This window comes from Amblyomma mixtum, chromosome 8 (genome assembly GCF_055824585.1).
Source record: "Amblyomma mixtum isolate Tamu chromosome 8, ASM5582458v1, whole genome shotgun sequence".
Lineage (NCBI taxonomy): Eukaryota > Metazoa > Arthropoda > Arachnida > Ixodida > Ixodidae > Amblyomma > Amblyomma mixtum.
Window position 1 is genome coordinate 80444686 of NC_143019.1, and position 18757 is coordinate 80463442.

An 18757-nucleotide genomic window follows, 5' to 3' on the forward strand; every position below is an offset into this window, starting at 1 on the left:
CCTTCGAAGGTGTCGCTTGACGGTGGGGGTGCCGTCCCAAAATATGCTACGCCGTGACTGCCATACATTTCATGCTCCCTCCACTTTCGACGACGATATAGGCTACACTTTTTTATATATATTTCGCCACCATCGAAATGCAGCCGCTGGAGTGAACGTAAAAAGAAAGAAACGGCAAGGGGGCCAATTCATGGTAACTTTTGAATACGAAGAAATATATCTAATTTAATCACTTCGCATTTTCCGTAACTGGTAACGGTTGGCAATCGTTGCGTATGCTGTTCCGATGCTGCAAATACATTCTAGCTTCCGTACGCACTGTAAAAAACCCAATAAACTGAATTCAAAACTGAAAGTAAAACTGAAACTGAAACTACATTTCCGCCGCTAGGCGGCCATCGGTACCGTCGGGCCTTTGTTGATTTTTTCCTGCCTGTTGTGTACGGTGTGGCGTCGGTCGTGGTGTGCGGATTTCAGCAGTTGACGTGAACTGCGTTTTCGACCGCGTTTTTCGAGGTACCGCGTTGAACTGAAGTGTTTTTTGTGCATATATAACTGGAGTAGTGCGTAGGTTCGTTCACTGCTGTCCAAGTACTCGTATCTCACGTATCGGAACAGAAGCACACTTTGGAGGCTCTGCCGAATGCGTTTCTTTGTTGTAGATTGGCAGAAAGGCCGGCGCTCGCTCACGTTTTAAAGGTTTGATATCAGAAATCAGGGGCGAAGTTATAATGTGCGCGTGTTTATGCACCAGAATGCATTTTGTAATGTAGAAACGTCCTGAAGTCGGCGTTAATGAAAAACTAGCGTTGCCGTGACTTGGAGACGTACTTCATCAGCTCGGCACGACTACACACCTGCCTCGAATGGTAAGCAATACTATGTCTTCATGCATGCTGGTGTTCATTATTCAAAGCATATTTTATGGAAGAGCGGCCTCAAGACTTGCCGCTTCTAGTACCAAAGTGCCAAGGTCTGCAGACAGGCAGCTCTTTCCATGTATCCAGGAAGAGAAGCAGCACTGAACAGAGTTCGCCGAGAATGATTCTACTCAGAGCTGTTTTTGGTTTGACGAAACGAATGTTGCAGAGTACTGCCTCATGCTACTTAAGAGCTCTAGTATGTGTGTTCTGTCAAATTTAAAGCCGTTTAACGCTATTTCGTCAAACTCCTTGTCCTACGGTTTATCTGCACGTGGTAATTTTTCCGCCCGTGCGTAAGGTCTATTCCGTATCTGTGCGTAAAATGCGTTGCGTCAGCGTGACGTCTGAGATAAGCTTTCAATTTTGTGTGCTGCAGGCGCTGACCACTGATCGTTTGTGCATCAGGCCATGTTTTTGCATAAATTTGTTGACGCTGCTATCTATTTTGGTTTTTAATTGTTTTTAGAACGGCATCCAGATTAAAGAATCCAGTGCTGTGCCAGCTAGGTATATTTAGCTTGCTTTTTCAAGTTTTTAAAAGCTTCATTGTTTGGCCGTAGTAACCTAATTTCTGAATTTTGGCGGCCTCTAATCGTGATGGTATTAAATGGATGTCTGCAGGGGAAACATCTACATCCACATGGGAGTCCACAGCCACAGCTTGCACCTTGTTGCCGCTGGCAAATATTCACGAGCAGTATGGAAGCAAAGGTGTGTTTTAGTTCTTGCTGCAAGCTTCTTTTTATGTTGTATGCTAGGTTCTTTTTTGGGCCATTTTCCCTTCTTTCCTTCATCAGGCTGCTTCATGAAACAGGGTACATAGCCTAACCATAATCAAGGGTTCAACAGAATCCTGTCTGGCGAGGGAGAGGCATAGTGGTGAAATAAAACGTACACTCGCCAAAAGATGGTTTATAAAAAAAACTTAGTTTGGCGTTTTGGGACCCGTACGTTTCCCCGGAGTGGTGTACAAAATCCCCTGCAAAAACTGCGATGCATCATACATTGGCGAATCAGGCGATTTCAGAAGAAGATTAAGAGAACATGAAAACGACGTCAACAAATGTCGCACCTCATCGAACCCGCTGGCAGAGCATGCTCAAGAAAAGAACCACACCATTGATTGGGAGAACGCCACAATATTAGATACCATGAAACCCACATCGTCACGACTGCTTTTAGAATCTTTTTATATACACACCACGGATCATGTCATTAACAGGACGAAGGGTAATCTCCCGGATAACTACGCCCACTCACTGCGTTGTCAAGTGCGCATATAAGAAGCGGCCCATTCCGTCCATCATTCATTGTGAACAAGGGACCCGTACGGGTCCCGAAACGTCAAACTAAGTTTTTTTTATAAACCATCTTTTGGCGAGTGTACGTTTTATTTCACCACCATAGCCTAACCATGCCCTCATTTATTTGTACATCCTTGCTAGTTCGTTGTCAGCATGGGGTTATTGCAAACCAGTTTGAGTGTCGTTAAACGTAGTTTTCTCGTCATCATCATCATCCTGATTACACCCACTGCAGGGCAAAGGCAGTCCTTTGCCAGCTGCGGCTACCATATCCCTGCGAACTTGGTACTAGCATTTGGTGATAAAAAGTGCGCTACCACGTAATGTCTTAATCTCCTCCTCTCAAAAAGTATGTGTTCACAAACAGGAGAAGTACACAGTCCTGTGTACTTCTGCTTGTGAACGCATCCTTTCCACGAGTGTCTCACAATTTGAAAAGAATAGGAACTAGGCCTGGTGTGCGAGTAGTATTCTCTGCTCCAAGCAAATTGCAATGTCTCCGCAAGAGTGTCAACCGTGAAGGGTTGCCACCTGCAGAATGCGAAAAGAACCGAGAATTCTCTTATGTACAAGTGCCCCAAAAATGTGACGCACAGAAGTGAGCTATCCCGCGCAACGTGCTCTATCAGTCAAACAGAACATGTCTAAACGACTGTCTGAGCGAACACAAGAGCCCCTTAAAACCACCTCCTGAAAGCAATATGGTCAAATATTGGCTGTCGTGTGAAAACTGCACCTCTGCTTTCAGCCGTACAACCATACTGTACACGCATAAGGACCAGCACACGCGGGAGATTGTTGTTGATGCGTTTTATCCGTCAGGAGCAAGACAAATGCATCTGCAAACATTCTGTTGTGCTCAGATGCAAAGAACTATACTTCGTCTCACAAGATGTTTGCAGCACTACGGAAGGTAGAGCTCTCTCGTCCAATCAGGACTGCAGAAACGCAGAAAATAGTCCCTCGAATATTTGAGGAGCGTATGACTATTAATCAAAACAATAAGCATTGCAACTAAAAACATGGTTTGGACAGGTATATTTAAATGGTAGGGAGTGTTTCAATCACTGGTGATATTACCAGACAAAGCCCGTACGGACACAGCTCTGCGGAGGCCTGCTGCGAGGTAGTGATGCGTTGCCACTTTCCAACATGGCGTCGGTCGAGTCTGTTGTGTCTCCTGTGTGCTCTACACCGACAGTGCGCTATTTCCCCAAGCAGGCGAAGCAGGTGGCTTCGCGACAACAGAGGAACTGATCAGAACAGGTTGCGACAAAAAAAAAAGTGGGGCTAGTCCCTTTGGAACGGGCGTCTGCCTGTCCAAAAACAAACCAAAATAGAATAAAAAGACATCAAGTGCCACCTGCTAGAGGTAGAAAGAAGCCACCTGGACATCAGGTGGATTGAGCCACAGGCGCGTAGGAACACACTAATTTAGTGCGCGCCATCCTGATTGGACGAGAGAGCTCTACCTTTCGTAGTGCTGCAAACATCTTGTGAGACGGAGTATAGGCTACCTCAGCAGCTTAGACGGCAGGGTAACAGTTTCTTCTACATTTTAAACATTTTTTTTTGTTTTTATTCACCAGCATTTTTGCCTTTCGCAGTCAATCTTTAATGCAGTGCCACATGTTTTGCAAGCTGGCAAACTGTCGCGAAAAAAAATGTTTATGCTCTTTTTTCACCTGTTTATTGTGTGGCAGCAATTAAGATCGTCAGTCTTGAGTCAGCGCCTAGTCTGTCTTGTTCTTTCATACCATTATAGTCATGCTGTGCCCTTCATGCTGACAAACATGTACCGACTAGCTCAAGAAAGTAACCTTTTACATTGTGGAGCCATTTTACCCATTGCATTCGCATGGTTTGAATGAATGACCATTCAGGTTGCTATTGCATATTTTTGGAACCGAACAAGCTTAAATTTTGCAAGCTTACCAAACTCTTAGGATGCTTATGTTTGTTATTACCTGCATTAAGTCTCCTTTCCTGCTCACGTCTACAGAGGGCAAAATGCTAGACTCATTATATTGCGGGGACTATATTTGGTAGACTGGCAGGAACAATACCACCATCCAAGTGCGTAGGGGAGTGGGAGTTCTCAGTGTCACGGTTATACATCTGCACAATGTAAAGATTCAGATTGGTGTCCTCTTTGTAACTTGTAATTGTAATTTTTCTAGTGTTACAGAAGCCTCTTACAGCCAATTTATTGACCTATATGGAAGCTGCTATATGCCTGGTGATAAGTAGGCTGTGTATTGTGTTGCTGTGCAATTCTGAATAAGGTGATTCCACGCCACGTTGTCCAGACTTTTGTACTCGACTGCACTTGATTTCCTACAGAAACAAAAAAATCATGGCTTATTTTATTACCATGACAAAGATTTTTAAAGCATGTTCTTGGCAGAAAAAAAGTTTCGTGTTGTGGCCACAGTCTTATGTTTACAAGCAATAGCAAAGCTAAGTCTTACAAAAAACTTGTTAAAAATAAACACTTTATGCATGACTGAAACTTTTTCATATAAATAAAGGACGTGCTTTTATATCCAATAAATTGGACTCATGTATAAAACATGAAAGAAGGTACAAAAATATTGGAAATTGATATTTTTTATTCAATTTATGTTCTCATAACAGTCATTTCAACTATTTTTCTGGGTTATCCAAAAGGCAAAGAATGTGATAAAAGTGTTTCAGAGATGAAAAAAATGCAAGGCATGTCAGTCAGCTGAAAAAAAAATATTTTTGAGGCATATTCAGCCGCCAGTGGCTCAGTGAGGTTGGCCTCATTTATTTTCTAATGGCTGTGACATTTCTAAAATTTTAATTGGAGCAATTTTCGTTTTAGGCGTGAAAATAATTTCGCAATTTGAGTCTCTACCTTCAACCCCAGCATTGCTGGCTGCTTGCTTGACACTGCGGTGCACGCTAGAGCCGGCATCAAGGAGACACAAAGCTTCGCTGCACGGTGCTCCATGTGGATGCTCCTCAAATTTTGGTTTTGACGTGTCTGCTGGCATGTTCGCTCACATTTTGTCAGTTTGAACTCGAGCATGACTTATGTCCAGCGTGCACCATTGAGAGAGATAAAAAAGGCTTGATGTGGTGAAAAATGCTTATTTTAATGGTAGCACTCTTGTAAACCGCCTAGTGAGTTCACCTTTGTTTTCTTGAATCATTTGTTGGAGCACCCAGATAGCTACGACACTCTTAATGGTTTTCTCCGCCCATGTAAACAGCTTATAGAGGATCAGTATTTAACCTTTCTATGGCCTCTGAATGCTTTCTGTTGCTGCAGGGGGCCTCACACTTCCACCAATGCCGTCATAAGCGCTCTTCCCATGTGATCAGGTGAAAAAGTCTATTCCACTGAAAAGTTTAAGTAATTTTCATGGTAGTAGAGGTTTTAACTCTGATTGGTCATACCACAAACAGTGCTTCCCTGTGTCGAGGAACGAGAGCCGTTCTGCCATGTGGCCCCTTCATTTTTACTTTTTGTAAATCTATCCTTCAGCAGATTTCTTTATTGCCGAAGCTGCTGGCATCGAAGACCAGCACACCATTGTATTCGTGCAGCGGAGTGCTGGTTTTGTGTAATTTACAGCTGGTGGCAAAGTGTGCTGGAGTGAAAAGGAAGCACTGAGCAGTGTCGATGTTGAACGCAGGGACTCAACTTGTAAGATTGTTTTCTCGCTTAAAAAAAAAAAGAGCCCCAAATAAACTAAAAATAAATGCCATTAAATGGTACTGTTTAAATTTCTATCTTTCATAATTTAATTAAGATCACCTCATTATGTAGTAGACTACTGAATATGTCACAAAAAGCAAATTCTCTCGACTTTAGAATCCTTTCGCTGTCTTGCCTTACATGTTTTGCTCTCTGAAACGTTTTTATCACATTTGCCTTCTCGACAGCTTAGAAAATAGAATAACTACTGTGAGAACATGAAATTTGATAAAAGATTTCAAATTTTTATATTTTGTACTTACTACATGTTTTATTTAAAACAAAATAAGTTCAATTTACTGCATTGGATATAGAATACCTTTAATTTATATAACAGAAACTTCATAGTCCTGCGTAAGAACGTTTCTTTTTACAAATTTTTTTGCAAGGTTAGGTTTGGCTATCACTTTCAAACATGAAATGGCGGCCACAACGGGAAAAAATTACTCCGCCTAAAACAAGCTGGGAGAATGTTTGCCTAGGTAATGCAATAAGCCATGAATTTTTTTAAAGAAATAGAAGATTCAGTGCTAAGCCTGGAACAGTTGGCATGGAATGACCCAATGGCATATAAATGCCAACTGTGCGCTGATTTGAAGAAGCCTTTATAATATTTTTGTAGCTCAATTAATATTGCAGTGTAGGTTGAATGCAATTTTTTCTGCTTGCATAATTGGAATGGTTCCATGTCATGCCGTTTATTTCGCATCTTGTATGCAAACTTGTATTGCATTGCCAATATTTTTTGCTGCTAGCATTCACCCCATATGAATACTGCTGCTCCTGAGCAGCATGCTCAACTGATCCACTGGAATGGTATCACTGTGTGTACCTTTGGTAAATTTCTGGGAAAAATGTATTCATTCACCTGGCTGCTTCATAGTTTCATGTTTCATATGTAATGACAGATGAAATGCGGATCTGTCCTAAGGATGAATGTGGCCATTTGTTAACACCATTTTACAGTAGTGATATTTGCAAGATGATCAATTCTATTTATCTACTTTGTACTTTTGTTCACTACATGGTGCATGTATGCCTCTAAGAAAGGAAACGCGAACCAGAAAGGAAACAGCTTGGAACCCCTTGTGGTCTTTTTCCAGATGTAGACTTCATCTCTTAATGTGTGATAGTATATTAGTCTAGGCAAAGCAGCGTGCAGGGTAACAGGGCACTGACAGGAACACACAGGTACTGCGCTGACTAACAATTGAGGAATTTATCGCTTTGCTCACTATAAGTACAGGAAATATGATCCAAAATACAAAAGAAGGAAAGTCATGGAATCATCATTTGGTCAAATCTGTTGGGCTTATTTATCCAGATAGTCAATTTCTTTTTTCGTTGGCGTTAGTGATGATGTGCTTCCATAGGTTGAACAATTCTTATGTGTCATGCACGTCTCTTATATCTCGGCATGAGCTGTTAATTATATTTCCTAAGAATTTTACATCATCGAAAGTGGGGGGTGCACTCACAGTTCGACACATGTCTTGCTAGTTTGCTACTGTATCCTGTCTCAGTATTGCCGACTTGTTCTATTAGACAAATGTTGACACGCTGACCTTATTTCCCAACATACGACGCTCCGCATGAGAGAGGGATCTCGTAAGCGAAGCCATAGCCGCATGTTGTGAATTTGTTTCGGTGCTTCATCTTGTGTTGGCGCGTTGCATACTACGTTCAGCTACTTTCTGCAAAAAAAGCAAATGAATCCATCACAAAGAACTTCCGCAAGCTGCAAAAGAAGGTTAAGCGCCAAACAGGGAAGAACGAAACCTAAAAACTTGTGTAAAGCCAACAACTTGTCCAAATTAGGTCTGGCTATGACGAAAAGTGATGGACTATGCCTGAATGCCTTCGCTATTGCAAAAACACGGAACAATAACTGGCCTTTCAGAGTAATTGTCGCTGAACAAGGATCAAGGCAGCAACCCTTAGGGCAGTATCTGCAAGAATTGCTCTCCTTGTTCACCGTGGGAGACCTCTTCCTGGTGAAGAAGCCAGAAGTGTCCGCATTCCTCTCGAACAGCTGTACAGAAGAGTTGTCATCTCATTCTGATCAAGGACTTAGACTGCACGCTGCTAAATGCTGCCTTGTTTGAGACGATAAGAGAAGGCATTAATTCAGTGGGAGCAGTACAATTCCAGAACCTGTGCAGAATTAATGCGGATAGATTCCTCGAGTTGCTAACCATCTACTTCCGTTCTACCTATGTAAAGTTTAATGATGTGTGCATACAGTGGCAGGGAGTATGCACCAGTTCCAGCGTTGCACTAATTCTCATTGTGCAGCTAGCCTGTAAAGATAGCCAACTATTAAAAAGCTGTGCATGGCGCCAGTTTGATAATGACCTTTCGATTTGTGGACGACTTCTTAGTAACCCACAAGCTTCATTACCAAGGGTAACACAAAGTCATTGTTGACATCTTCAAGACCTTCTCCAAAGTTCTTGCTAACTTTGAGCTGACCAAAGAAATGCCACTGGAGGTACAGCTTCCCGATCTATGGCTGTACTTTGTAGAGACCCATATGTGCTTGCGTTACTTCCCAAGGTCGAAAAAAAGGCTGTTGCTACTGGCGCACTGAAAAATATCCTAAATAGCTCGTGTATTGACCGTCAGCAAGAATTCCTTGAGGCCCACCTGACATGGCTACCTGAAGCTGATTTCCCAGATGACCTCATCTGCAGCCTTGGCTTCAGGATAAAGAAATTTGCCTGTCTACCTGTAAAAAGCTTCAGAAAGAACGGAACGTAGCTGTCATAGCATATTACTATGGGGTTTAGCTCAGCAGCAGGCGCGACGGGTTGCACTCAGAAGGCACCCCAAACCAAGTCACTCCGAGCGCTAGCTGCAGCGTGCCTGTTGTCGTCAACTGCCCAGTGTCAAAACAACGTCCTCTTCGCCTTGCAACTTGCACTGTAGCACTACCCCATCCGCCTCGCGGAAGGAAGCACAGCCCCTGGGCGCCCTAAGGTGGTGTGAATGGTAGGGCTTAAGACAGGTGACGTGCACGAGCTTTGTGGAGTGGGCCGGGGGAACAGTGCGGGAGTGCAGGGACGTGATTTCATAGGTCACATTGCTCAGTTGCCTGAAGAGAAGACGCGGTAAGGACCCACGTAACGAGGCAGCAGCTTCTCACCCAGGCCCACATGGTGCGCAGGGAGCCAGGGGAGTACGTGGAAGCCGGGAGGGTAGTGGGCAACACGGTGATTAAGGTCATAGGTGCATGGTATCAGCCACGCACTAAAGAAAGTGGTCAGGCAGGCTGGTGTGAACTTAGTATGCAACACGCCCAGCTAGGGTGCTTCAAAGACAGCCTGGTATAAAAGAAGGCTGTCAAATCCGCAGCATGCGACAGTGACTTAGGCACCTTGTTTACTAAGTTCACACCAGCTCGCCTTACCACTTTCTCTTGCGCGTGGCTGATACCATGCACATATGCCGTCACAGCTAACTTCCGTTCTTTCTGAAGCCTCGTTGGGGTGGATCAGCAAATTTTTTTCATTATCTTCAAGCCAAGGCTGCAGACGAGGTCATCCGGGAAACCAGCTTCAGGTAACTATGTCAGTTGGGCCTCAACGCTTTCCTACTGACAGTCAATACACAATCCGTTTGAGACATTTTTTAGTGTGCCAGTAGCAACAGTCTTTTTTTCGACTGTGGGACATAACACCAGTACATATGGGCCTCTGATGTGCAGCCATAAATCGAGAAGCTGTACCTCCAGCAAGGACTTCGGAGAAGGTCTTGAATATGTGAACAATGCCGTTGTGTTGCCCTTGTTTATGAAGCTTGTGGATTACTAGGAAGTCGTCCAAAAATTGGGAGGTCATTATCAAATTGGTGATAAGCAAAGCTTTTTAATAGTTCGCTATCTTGACAGGCTAGCAGGACAATGAGAATTAGTGCAACGCAGGAACTGGTGCATAATCCTTGCCACTGTATGTGCAGATAATTAAACTAAAATAACAGATGGTTAGCAACTCGAGGAATCTATCAGCATTAATTCTGCATTGGTTCTGGAATCATGCTGCTCCCATTGAATCAATGCCTTCTCTTACCGTCTCAAACAAGGTGGAATGTGGCAGCGTGTAATGTTAGTCCTTGATGACAATGAGAAGACACTCCTTCTGTACGGCTGTTCAAGAGGAATGCGGACACTTCTGGCTTCTTTACCAGGAAAAGGTCTTCCATGGTGAGCTAGGAGAGCAATTCTTGCAGATACTGCACTAAGGGTTGCTGCCACGATCCTTGTTCAGAGACAATTACTCTGAAAGGCCAGTTATCGTTCCGTGTTTTTGCCATAAAGAAGGCATTCAGGCATAGGCCCTCACTCTTCTTCACAACCAGCCCTACTTTGGTCAAGTTGTTGGCTTGACCTTCTTTTGCAGCTTGTGGAAGTTCTTTGCAGTGGCTTCATTTGCTTTTTCACAGAAAGTAGCTGAATGTAGTATGCAATGCTCCTAGCAAAGGTGCTTCAAAAACAGCCCAGCATAAGACGAAGCACAGAAACAAATTCACGACATGCGACAGTGGCTTAGTTTACAAGATCTATCCGCCACGCGGAGCGTCCTGTGTTGGGAAATAAGGTCAGCATGTTAACATTTATGTAATGCAACATGTCGGCAATACGAGAAAGGATATCGTAGCAAGCTACCAAGACACATATCGGACTGTGAGTGTGTATCACACTTTCGACAATGTAAAATTCTGAGGAAATGTAAGAGATGTGTATGGTACATAAGAATTGTTCAACCTGTTTAAGCACATCATCACTAACTCTAAGGAAAAAGAAATTGACTACCTGGATAAATAATCACGACAGATTTGACAAAATGACGATTCCATGACTTTCCTTCTTTGTAATTTGGATGATGCTTTCTGTATTCATTGCAAACTAAACAATAAATTCCTCAGTTATCACTGCACCTGTCTTGTCTGTGTCCTGTTATCCTGCGTGGTTTTGCAAAGATTCATGCACCAACTGGCCCAGCTCCTTTTCTTGTAGTTTAGTGGCCTTGTGCAAATCTTTCTTGATGGATTTTTGAGTTTACTGGCTGCAGACATGGGAGATATGTTAACTTAGCACTGTTGCCTGCCTTTCAAGATGTCACTTGCTTGATATATTAATGAATGCATGCTTTGCATTAGTTGCAGCTGACCACTCTCATGGAAGGGGTTGTGTTGCTGACTTTGATCAGATACTGTGCTTTCTGTTGTTACAGTGAATTTTGCACATTACTTGTTGTTCGGTTTATTGTAAAGCATTTTCAAGTGCGCTATTTTCGTCTTTGTTGTCATGGTGTTTTGTGCCTTTTATAGTCAGTTTACCCTCCATACAGGCCAGTGGTTTGCACTAGCTTGTAGCAGTTCGTGCAGAATTAATTGCACGACCTGACCACCTTCGTTCTATTTCATAACATCTAGCTTTTTAGCTAAAACATTGTTTGTATAATGCCGTTTAGAGCTATTTTTTCTAAACCACAGTGGCCTCTTTGGAATGTTTCAAAAAATAACAGCTGGTGCTTGCTCGCCACATGGGCAGATTTTCTTCTTTCTGTTAGCGTTAGCATGCATAATAAAACACATTGTTAATGAGCAATATGTTGGAATTTATCAGCAACATTGAACAGTGTAAACTGGTGTGAAATATTTTACTGTTTTTGTCTAAAATGCAGACTCGCACCATGTATGCTGTTCACCGAAGACAATCCTGAGGTGGCTGAGAACCTGTTCGTCGAGGGAGGATGGCTACTCAGCAGGCTTACCACTGCGGCTCACTCCACAACTGCGCCATAATGTCAGGAATATGGGTGTTCAGCATAAGTTGCCTTAAGTTTGCTTTTTGCTTATTCTTGGGAGTTAGCGTCACAGTTCAAGCCTTCTTCAGGCTGGTATATAAGGCTGCACAAGCATGAATTTTTCATTCTGTTTGCTCTGAAAAATTTGGGAGGTAGAGTAAGTGCTATGGAACCTTATTCTTGCAGCACCATAAGCCCAATAAAAGCAGGTATGGTGCTGTTGTACCTTAAAATTTTTAGTTCTTTGGATGGCAGTAAGGAATTCATTGGAGAAGCTTCTTGTGCCTTGTTTTATGGATGTGTTTTGTTCTAATAAAAATTTTCCACATTTCTGCAGTTTTGTGATTTGTTTGTCAATAAACGTTTTTCTTAGGTGCACACCGCCTGTTTACTGCTATGAAGAGCTCCAGTAATACAGGTATATTGCATTACTTAGGCATTATAATGGTAAATTTAAAGAACGCTTAAGAAAAGTAATAAAAGTGGGGACAAATTATGAACCCATTGCATGCTTTTTTCCTGAAGGGTGTAGGGGTGTAAGAAGCGTAAAACGCCTGTGGCTCGGTGGTAAAGTGTGTGATACACCTCAGCACCTTTGGGTCAAATTTTATCATTTTCGGGCTGGTTCTTTCCTGAAACACCCCACCTTTAAGATGTATTCAAGTCACAAAACTCCTTTCTGGGCCGGGTGCAAGGGTGCGAGTTATAGACACCTGGAAACTCCTTTACAGGTGTTTTATTTTTTACAGTGCATGTCAGCGTATGCCCTGCACAGATCTGTCACTACCTTCACGTACTCACCTTAAAGCACGACTGTGGTGTCCACTGTCCCAGGGGGCCAGTTATGCACCTTTCTTTTGTTTCTGAAGCTCCCGCTCCTCATCGGTGTCGTAGCTTAAAGTGGGAGTAATGTGGTGTTGAAAAACGTTTATTATTATTTCTTTTATTGAAGGCCTAAAAAGAAACGAAAATTATGCAGCAGCATTGCGGGCGGCCTCCAGGCTGTCGGTGGCGGTGTCCAGGGCGTGCATAGTCGCGGCGTTCTCTGCCCAGGTCACCAGCCGAATTTGGAGATTCGCCTCAGTGCTGGACAAAGCAGCCTCCCAGTGCTGCCGACTGTTTAGGTGCCAAGAGGCAGTGGGCAAGTTTGCGGGGAAGGAGAATGGGATACTCCGCTGTCAAGGGGGCCAGTTACGCACCTTTCTTTTGATTTCTTTGGAGGCGAAATGAAGGTAAAATCTCCAGACGCGGTGAACTTGGTTCTACCTTGTGTAGTGAAGATTTCGCTTCAAAAGTTAAGTATTCACTATGAGCTAACCAGCCTGCTAATCAGCACTTATTAACTGTATTCTGATGTACTACACCGCTAGCACGTCATGCCGAAAGAAGCGCTGCTCTAACTCGAAATGCCCACATTTAAAACACCGGTAAGGTCTTAGGTGAAACTCTCTGCATAAGCAAACTGAACCTTCCGCAGCGACAGTCGAGCTCATCGTCGAAAGTAGATGTAAGCATGAAAAACATTGCAGGAAAAGTCTATACCATTTCAGAACGACTCAAGGATGGCAGTACCTACATTTGAGTAATGAGGAGCCATCAGCAGCGTTTCTTAGTTACCGTGCTCGGCCTCCCGGTTTGAAACACGGCCATTGTAGCCGCGTTTCTTCGGCGGCAAAAGGCAAAAAGTGTCAATGTGCTGTGCGATGTCAGTGGGGGTTAACAATCCCCTGGTGGTCGAAATTATTTTCCAAAATTTGGTTTAGAAGAAATGAAATACGCAGTAACTGCCCCACTTCTTACAGGAATTTCATCGCCTGTACTCTCGCCCATGTAACGGCCTCAAGAAGGTGGACGAGCGGCTCCTTTTCTGCCTTCCAATACATTGCTGTAGCCAGCAGGACTAAAAAAATTGGCCCTCCTTTAACGGCAGCTGCTTGCAATGTAGAGCGGTATCTTCGGACACCTATCACATGGTGTGGGCCTGCCACTCCGACCCGGCTATTCTCCCCATTCCTAACCAAATCCGGGAGGACAGGGAGTTGATCCTGCTCGGCTGCCACGACTTACAGGCCCAACTAGCCGTAGTCGAGCGCGCCCAGGCGGCGGCCACCGCCACTGGGGTCCCAAACTAGGAACCTACTCCTATTAATTCTAAGGATCAGTTCCTTACGGCTGATCCAATCCTGTCCCTTCCTAATAAATGTTTTCCGCCACTACAACCCCTCCCCCCCCCCCCCCCCCCAGCTCTGTGAACACTTCAATCGAGCTATGAGTGGAATGAGCGAAAGGAGTGATGCCGTAGTTGAGAGGTCCGTATAATTTTGACCACCTGAGGATCTTTAAAGTGCTCTGATATCGGAAAGCACACGGGCTCGCTTAGGAAGTCTTCGAAAACTGGCCGCCGCAGCCGGGTTTCAACCCGGTTACTGAGCGCCCTAACCCCTATGCTACCATGGAGAGTATTGTAGCGAACAGCTGCACTAGTCAGACAGCAGCAAATTTCGCGATGCCTGCAAAAGACCACTACTGCGCATGCGCGATTACCATGACAACCAGTACCTTGGCAACCATGGTCCCGCAGCCACTGCGCCTCACTACTCATGCGCAGAGCCGCGCCGTGCAGCTGAAATATAAGCAGAAAGCGATGTGCTCGCTCTTCAGACGCACACACGGAAGGACAGCGGCTGTGCTCGTCACGCCGGTAGCACAGGCTGCGTGAAATTGAGTCTTCTGATCCAGGAGTCGTCGCACAAAGCCAGCCAACAGCGTGAATACGAGGCGAGACAGGCTAAGCAGGCGGTCCAGACGCCCGAAGACCGAGAGGAACGGCTCGCGAAGAGACGCCGCCAAGCTGCTGAACAACGACAGTGTGTCGCTACGGAAATATTAGTAGACAAAACTGATTTCGCAACGTATGTCCTGGCCCAGCCGAGCTAAGCCACTGTGATTTTTTTTATTTGGGATGCCCTAAATAACGAATCCAGTTTGGCTCTCTTCTTTCACCATCACTTTCCCGCCTCTCTCATAGTGCCGCTGATGCTTTCACCGAGAAGCCATAAGGTTACCGCACCTTTCAATTCCTCACGAATCAATCCCAATCCTCGATGGCAGGCTTAAGGTATCCACGAGTAGTGAGAGTGTTACTCCATCCTTCCTCTCTACAGAAACATTTCTTCTGGCGCTTGTTTTGTGTGTAAAGGCAGAACCCAATAAAGAGAACTCTAGTTGCTTACTATCAAACAACGCCTGCTTGCGGCATCTACCTTTCTTCGGGGGATGTTCCGGCCTTCTCTCGCAGCGCGGTTGAGGCATTCGGAAAGAAGCGAGATAGTTTCATTCTTGTCAATCATTTTCTCAAAACCAATTTTTCGAGATGTACTGCAAAGAAATGAGAAATAGCACGAGCACAGAAAAAATAATCAGGGAGAGCTGAAGAAAATTAGCGACTGAGAGGCAAGAAGAGTTGGAACGCGCCGGTACGGCCTCCTGATGGTTATTCTTAGTTAGGATGGCTACGCAGGGAACAGTGAGGACATACCAGTGATCGCATGGCCGGACACGACTGCAAGACCGCGCGTACGGGCGGGTTGCCAGGATCATTCGACTAGCAGCAAGTTCACCGGGTACCCCTCCTTGTCCAGCAGCAGGCACCCAAAATCAGCGTGCCGGGAGGGTGTTATTGGTGCTGAAGCGCCTTTGATGGAAGGCAGGGAGGACTGCCTCCCCTCTCGTAGCCGCTGCATACTGCTCGCCCTAGACTCCGCAGCTTACGACGACTCACGGCCGCTGGGGAGCAGGCATGGACGCCGACAAAGGAGAGCAGGTCAGGGCGCCTTCTCTCTAACTCTGCATATCACTCCTACGATGTGGAAATGCTTGAATCAAAGGCAATCGAGACCACGCAAACTGACCATTTGGTAAAATGAGGAGCAATGCGAGTGCCAAACCATTTTATCCGGTACTGCCCAAACGCTCGGTTCATTTGAACGTAGCTGGCTGTCTTTGGTCGAAGCGCATTTCCGGTTCGCTTTCCGGCGTGATTATGCTAATCTCAGTTTAACCGCATCAGCGTCTCTTGTTCAGCGAAATTATAAATTCGCTCCGCAGTCGAGAAAAAATATCGAGTTCGTCTGAACAAAGCCAGCTTTCTGTAGCTGAGCTAGACTTCTCGGCTCTAGCGAGATTGATATAAAAAAACAAGCAAACACGTTTGCGCATCCTCGTGACACGGTACGGCTGCTTCCTCCCAAAATCAACAGGCAGCTCCCAAAGAGCCTTCGGCCTACTCACTTTGACCCTTGCAGGTGAGAACCAAGGGCCAGGGACAGCAGCTAGAACACAACGCTACGATGAGATACGTTTCTGCCATGGTGACCCTACTCGCTCGCTGCTGTACCAGAAACTTCTGAGCGAACGACGCCCACCGCTTCCTGCAGTGTCGGAGTGCCCCGGTGCTTTTCCTGAGATCCTGCTGCAATACAAGCCAGCAGTTAACGACATACGGCTCCCAGAGTCAAACATACAGAATAGAGAGTATTTACACTATACGAGGTCTGTTAGAAAAGTATCCGACTTTATTTTTTTTTGCGAACACCTGATGGATATGAAACAAGCGCGCTTACAGCAGCCGACCTTGAACCCTCGTGCGCATGCACGAATTTTTTCCCGCCTGCCGATAGCGTCAGTCACTGGGAAGCAGCGTTTGAGTGAGGGAGTGCGCAGTGCTCTCGTCGGTTTTTTGTTGCAAGGAAAATGGCGGAGCGAGAGGAGCAGCGCTACTACCTCAAATTTTGCCAGAAACTTGACGATAGCCAAGTGGAAATTATTCGAAATGTTCAGACGGCTTTCGGTGATGATGCTATGAGCAGCACACAGATTAAGCAGTGGAGCAACTGGTTTAAAGACGGCCACACATCCGTGGAGAGAGAGCCACGCTCCGGCCGGCCATCAACATGCCGAAATGACCGGGTAATTGCCGAAGTGAACGCTGTGGCGATGCGGGACTGTTGTGTGACTATCCGAGAAATTGCGGAAGAGGTGGACATCAGCAATTTTTCTGCACATTCCATTATCACCGAAGATTTGGCCATGGAGAGAGTTGCGGCGAAATTCGTGCCGAAGCTGCTGACGGTGGAGAAAAAGCAGATTCGTGTTGAAGTCTCACAGGAGATGCTGGATTCCACAAACAGTTACCCTGACTTCACCGACGCCGTAATCACTAGTGACGAGTCTTGGGTGTACAGGTACGACCCGGAGACCAAATCCCAGTCGTCACAGAGGACGCATTCCACGTCACCAAGACCAAAGAAGGCCCGACAAGTGCGCAGCAATGTCAAAGTGATGCTGACTGCTTTTTTCACTCCCTCTGTGTGGCACACACCGAGTACGCACCCCACAGGGTCAAAGAATGACTAAACAGTACTACAGGGATGTCCTCCATCGCCTACGTGGTGCTGTGCGGCGCAAGAGACCGGAATTAAGGTCAACAAGAAATCGGCGCATCCCTCGCGGCATTGCTCCTGCACATTCCTCGCATTTGATTCAGACTTTTCTGGCGAAAAACCAGACTCCTGTAGTTCAACAGGCTCCTTACTCTCCTGATATGTCCCCCTACGACTTCTGGCTGTTTCCTAAAATCAAGAGGTCATTGAAAGGAGCGCGATTTCAGAAAAGAAAGGACATTATGGCTGCAAGGACAGCAGAGCTAAATTCCATTCCGAAAAGGGTCTTTTCGGAATACTTCCAACAATGGCAGCACCGCTGGGAGATGCATATGGAGCCCCAAGGAGACTACTTTGAAGGTTATTAGGTTTTTAACGCTCCAGTTATGCGAGTTGTTTTTATTCGGCCAAAGGTCGGATACTTTTCTAACAGTCCTCGTATACAAGAAAAATCGGACCACCCTTAAGGCTTCCGCATTCACTCGCTTCTTGCTTGCTGTGCTCCGTAAAGAGCTTGGTCTCGCTCTCCATGTGCGGACCTCGTACGGTCACCTTCCAAAGGGGTATCGATGAAGTGCTAATCAAAAGCGTAGCATGCACGGCAATTCCCTCTTGCTGCCATTCTTCTCATCTCACTGTCAAGAAAGCATATTAGCCTTGCTAGCAACTCCGAAATCGGGTCACGGCTAACGCTTTTCAAGTGCGGGCGGGCATTCCATTAACCGAACTAAGTGTCGTTCCTTGGCTCAAGAGCTTGCCCCACGCTGGGCGCCATTGTGTTGGGCGCCCCACTCCGCGGATGCAGCATTCCCGCTCTCTCACCGCGGAGGGATTCGTGTTGCAGGGAACAAAGGGAGGGGTTAGAAAGCGTGAGAACTCATATGCTATTTATTACGTTTGCAATGAATACATAGGTTAGCTACACAACATAGACGGGGCATTCCCCTGAAATAGAAGGCTGCGTAAGAAGGGCTTCCGACTTACCGACTGGGGCAGGGGCGCGACTTCGGAGGTATCGGCGGCGAACGTTTGTACGCGTCGACTATGGCTGCTGGGTTTTCCCGTGCGCGCCGCATTCTGGGAGCAAAGCCATCCCCAAGCATCGAATGGGGAAGGTGACAAGAGCACGCGGCTGTGGTGCTCGTTTCCCTGCCTGGAACCAGAAGTCCACCGGCAAGGCGCAACAGATCTCCGTGCGCCTGCCGCGGAAAGTGCAGAGAGCGTGCGGCGGCAACAACTCGCGGCCCTGGCCGGATCCCGAAGAGACTCTCACCGGCTGCATGGAGTTCCGCGTAGCCTTCGAGGTGGCGCTCCCGTTTGTTGCTTCCTCGTCCCTCATGAGGGACCTCCCTTCTCGCCCAGCCGGTGCTGTCCTGAAGCACGATGATGATGGTCGGCGGCTTCGAAACGAAGGGCGAAAACAGGCTTTCCACATTTCCTATCAGGAGATCATACGTTCCCAAATATCTCGACTAGGTAGCGTCAGAAGAGGACAAAAAGGAAACTGCTTACAGTGTCCGTACAGCCTAATGACGGTAAGGGAATGTGCAATCCA

At 45.8% G+C, this 18757-nt stretch overlaps 1 long non-coding RNA gene across 2 annotated transcripts; it reads left to right on the forward strand.

The window, feature by feature from the left end:
* The first annotated feature begins 428 nt into the window (after window positions 1-428).
* Window positions 429-12097, forward strand: LOC149333173 (uncharacterized). 2 transcript variants are annotated; one of them, XR_016285290.1, is made up of 4 exons: window positions 429-869; window positions 1545-1634; window positions 5526-5578; window positions 11639-12097. It is a non-coding gene; the product is annotated as an uncharacterized LOC149333173 (long non-coding RNA). The 2 variants fall into 2 exon arrangements; XR_016285292.1 differs by lacking the exon at window positions 5526-5578.
* Window positions 12098-18757: the final 6660 nt, after the last annotated feature.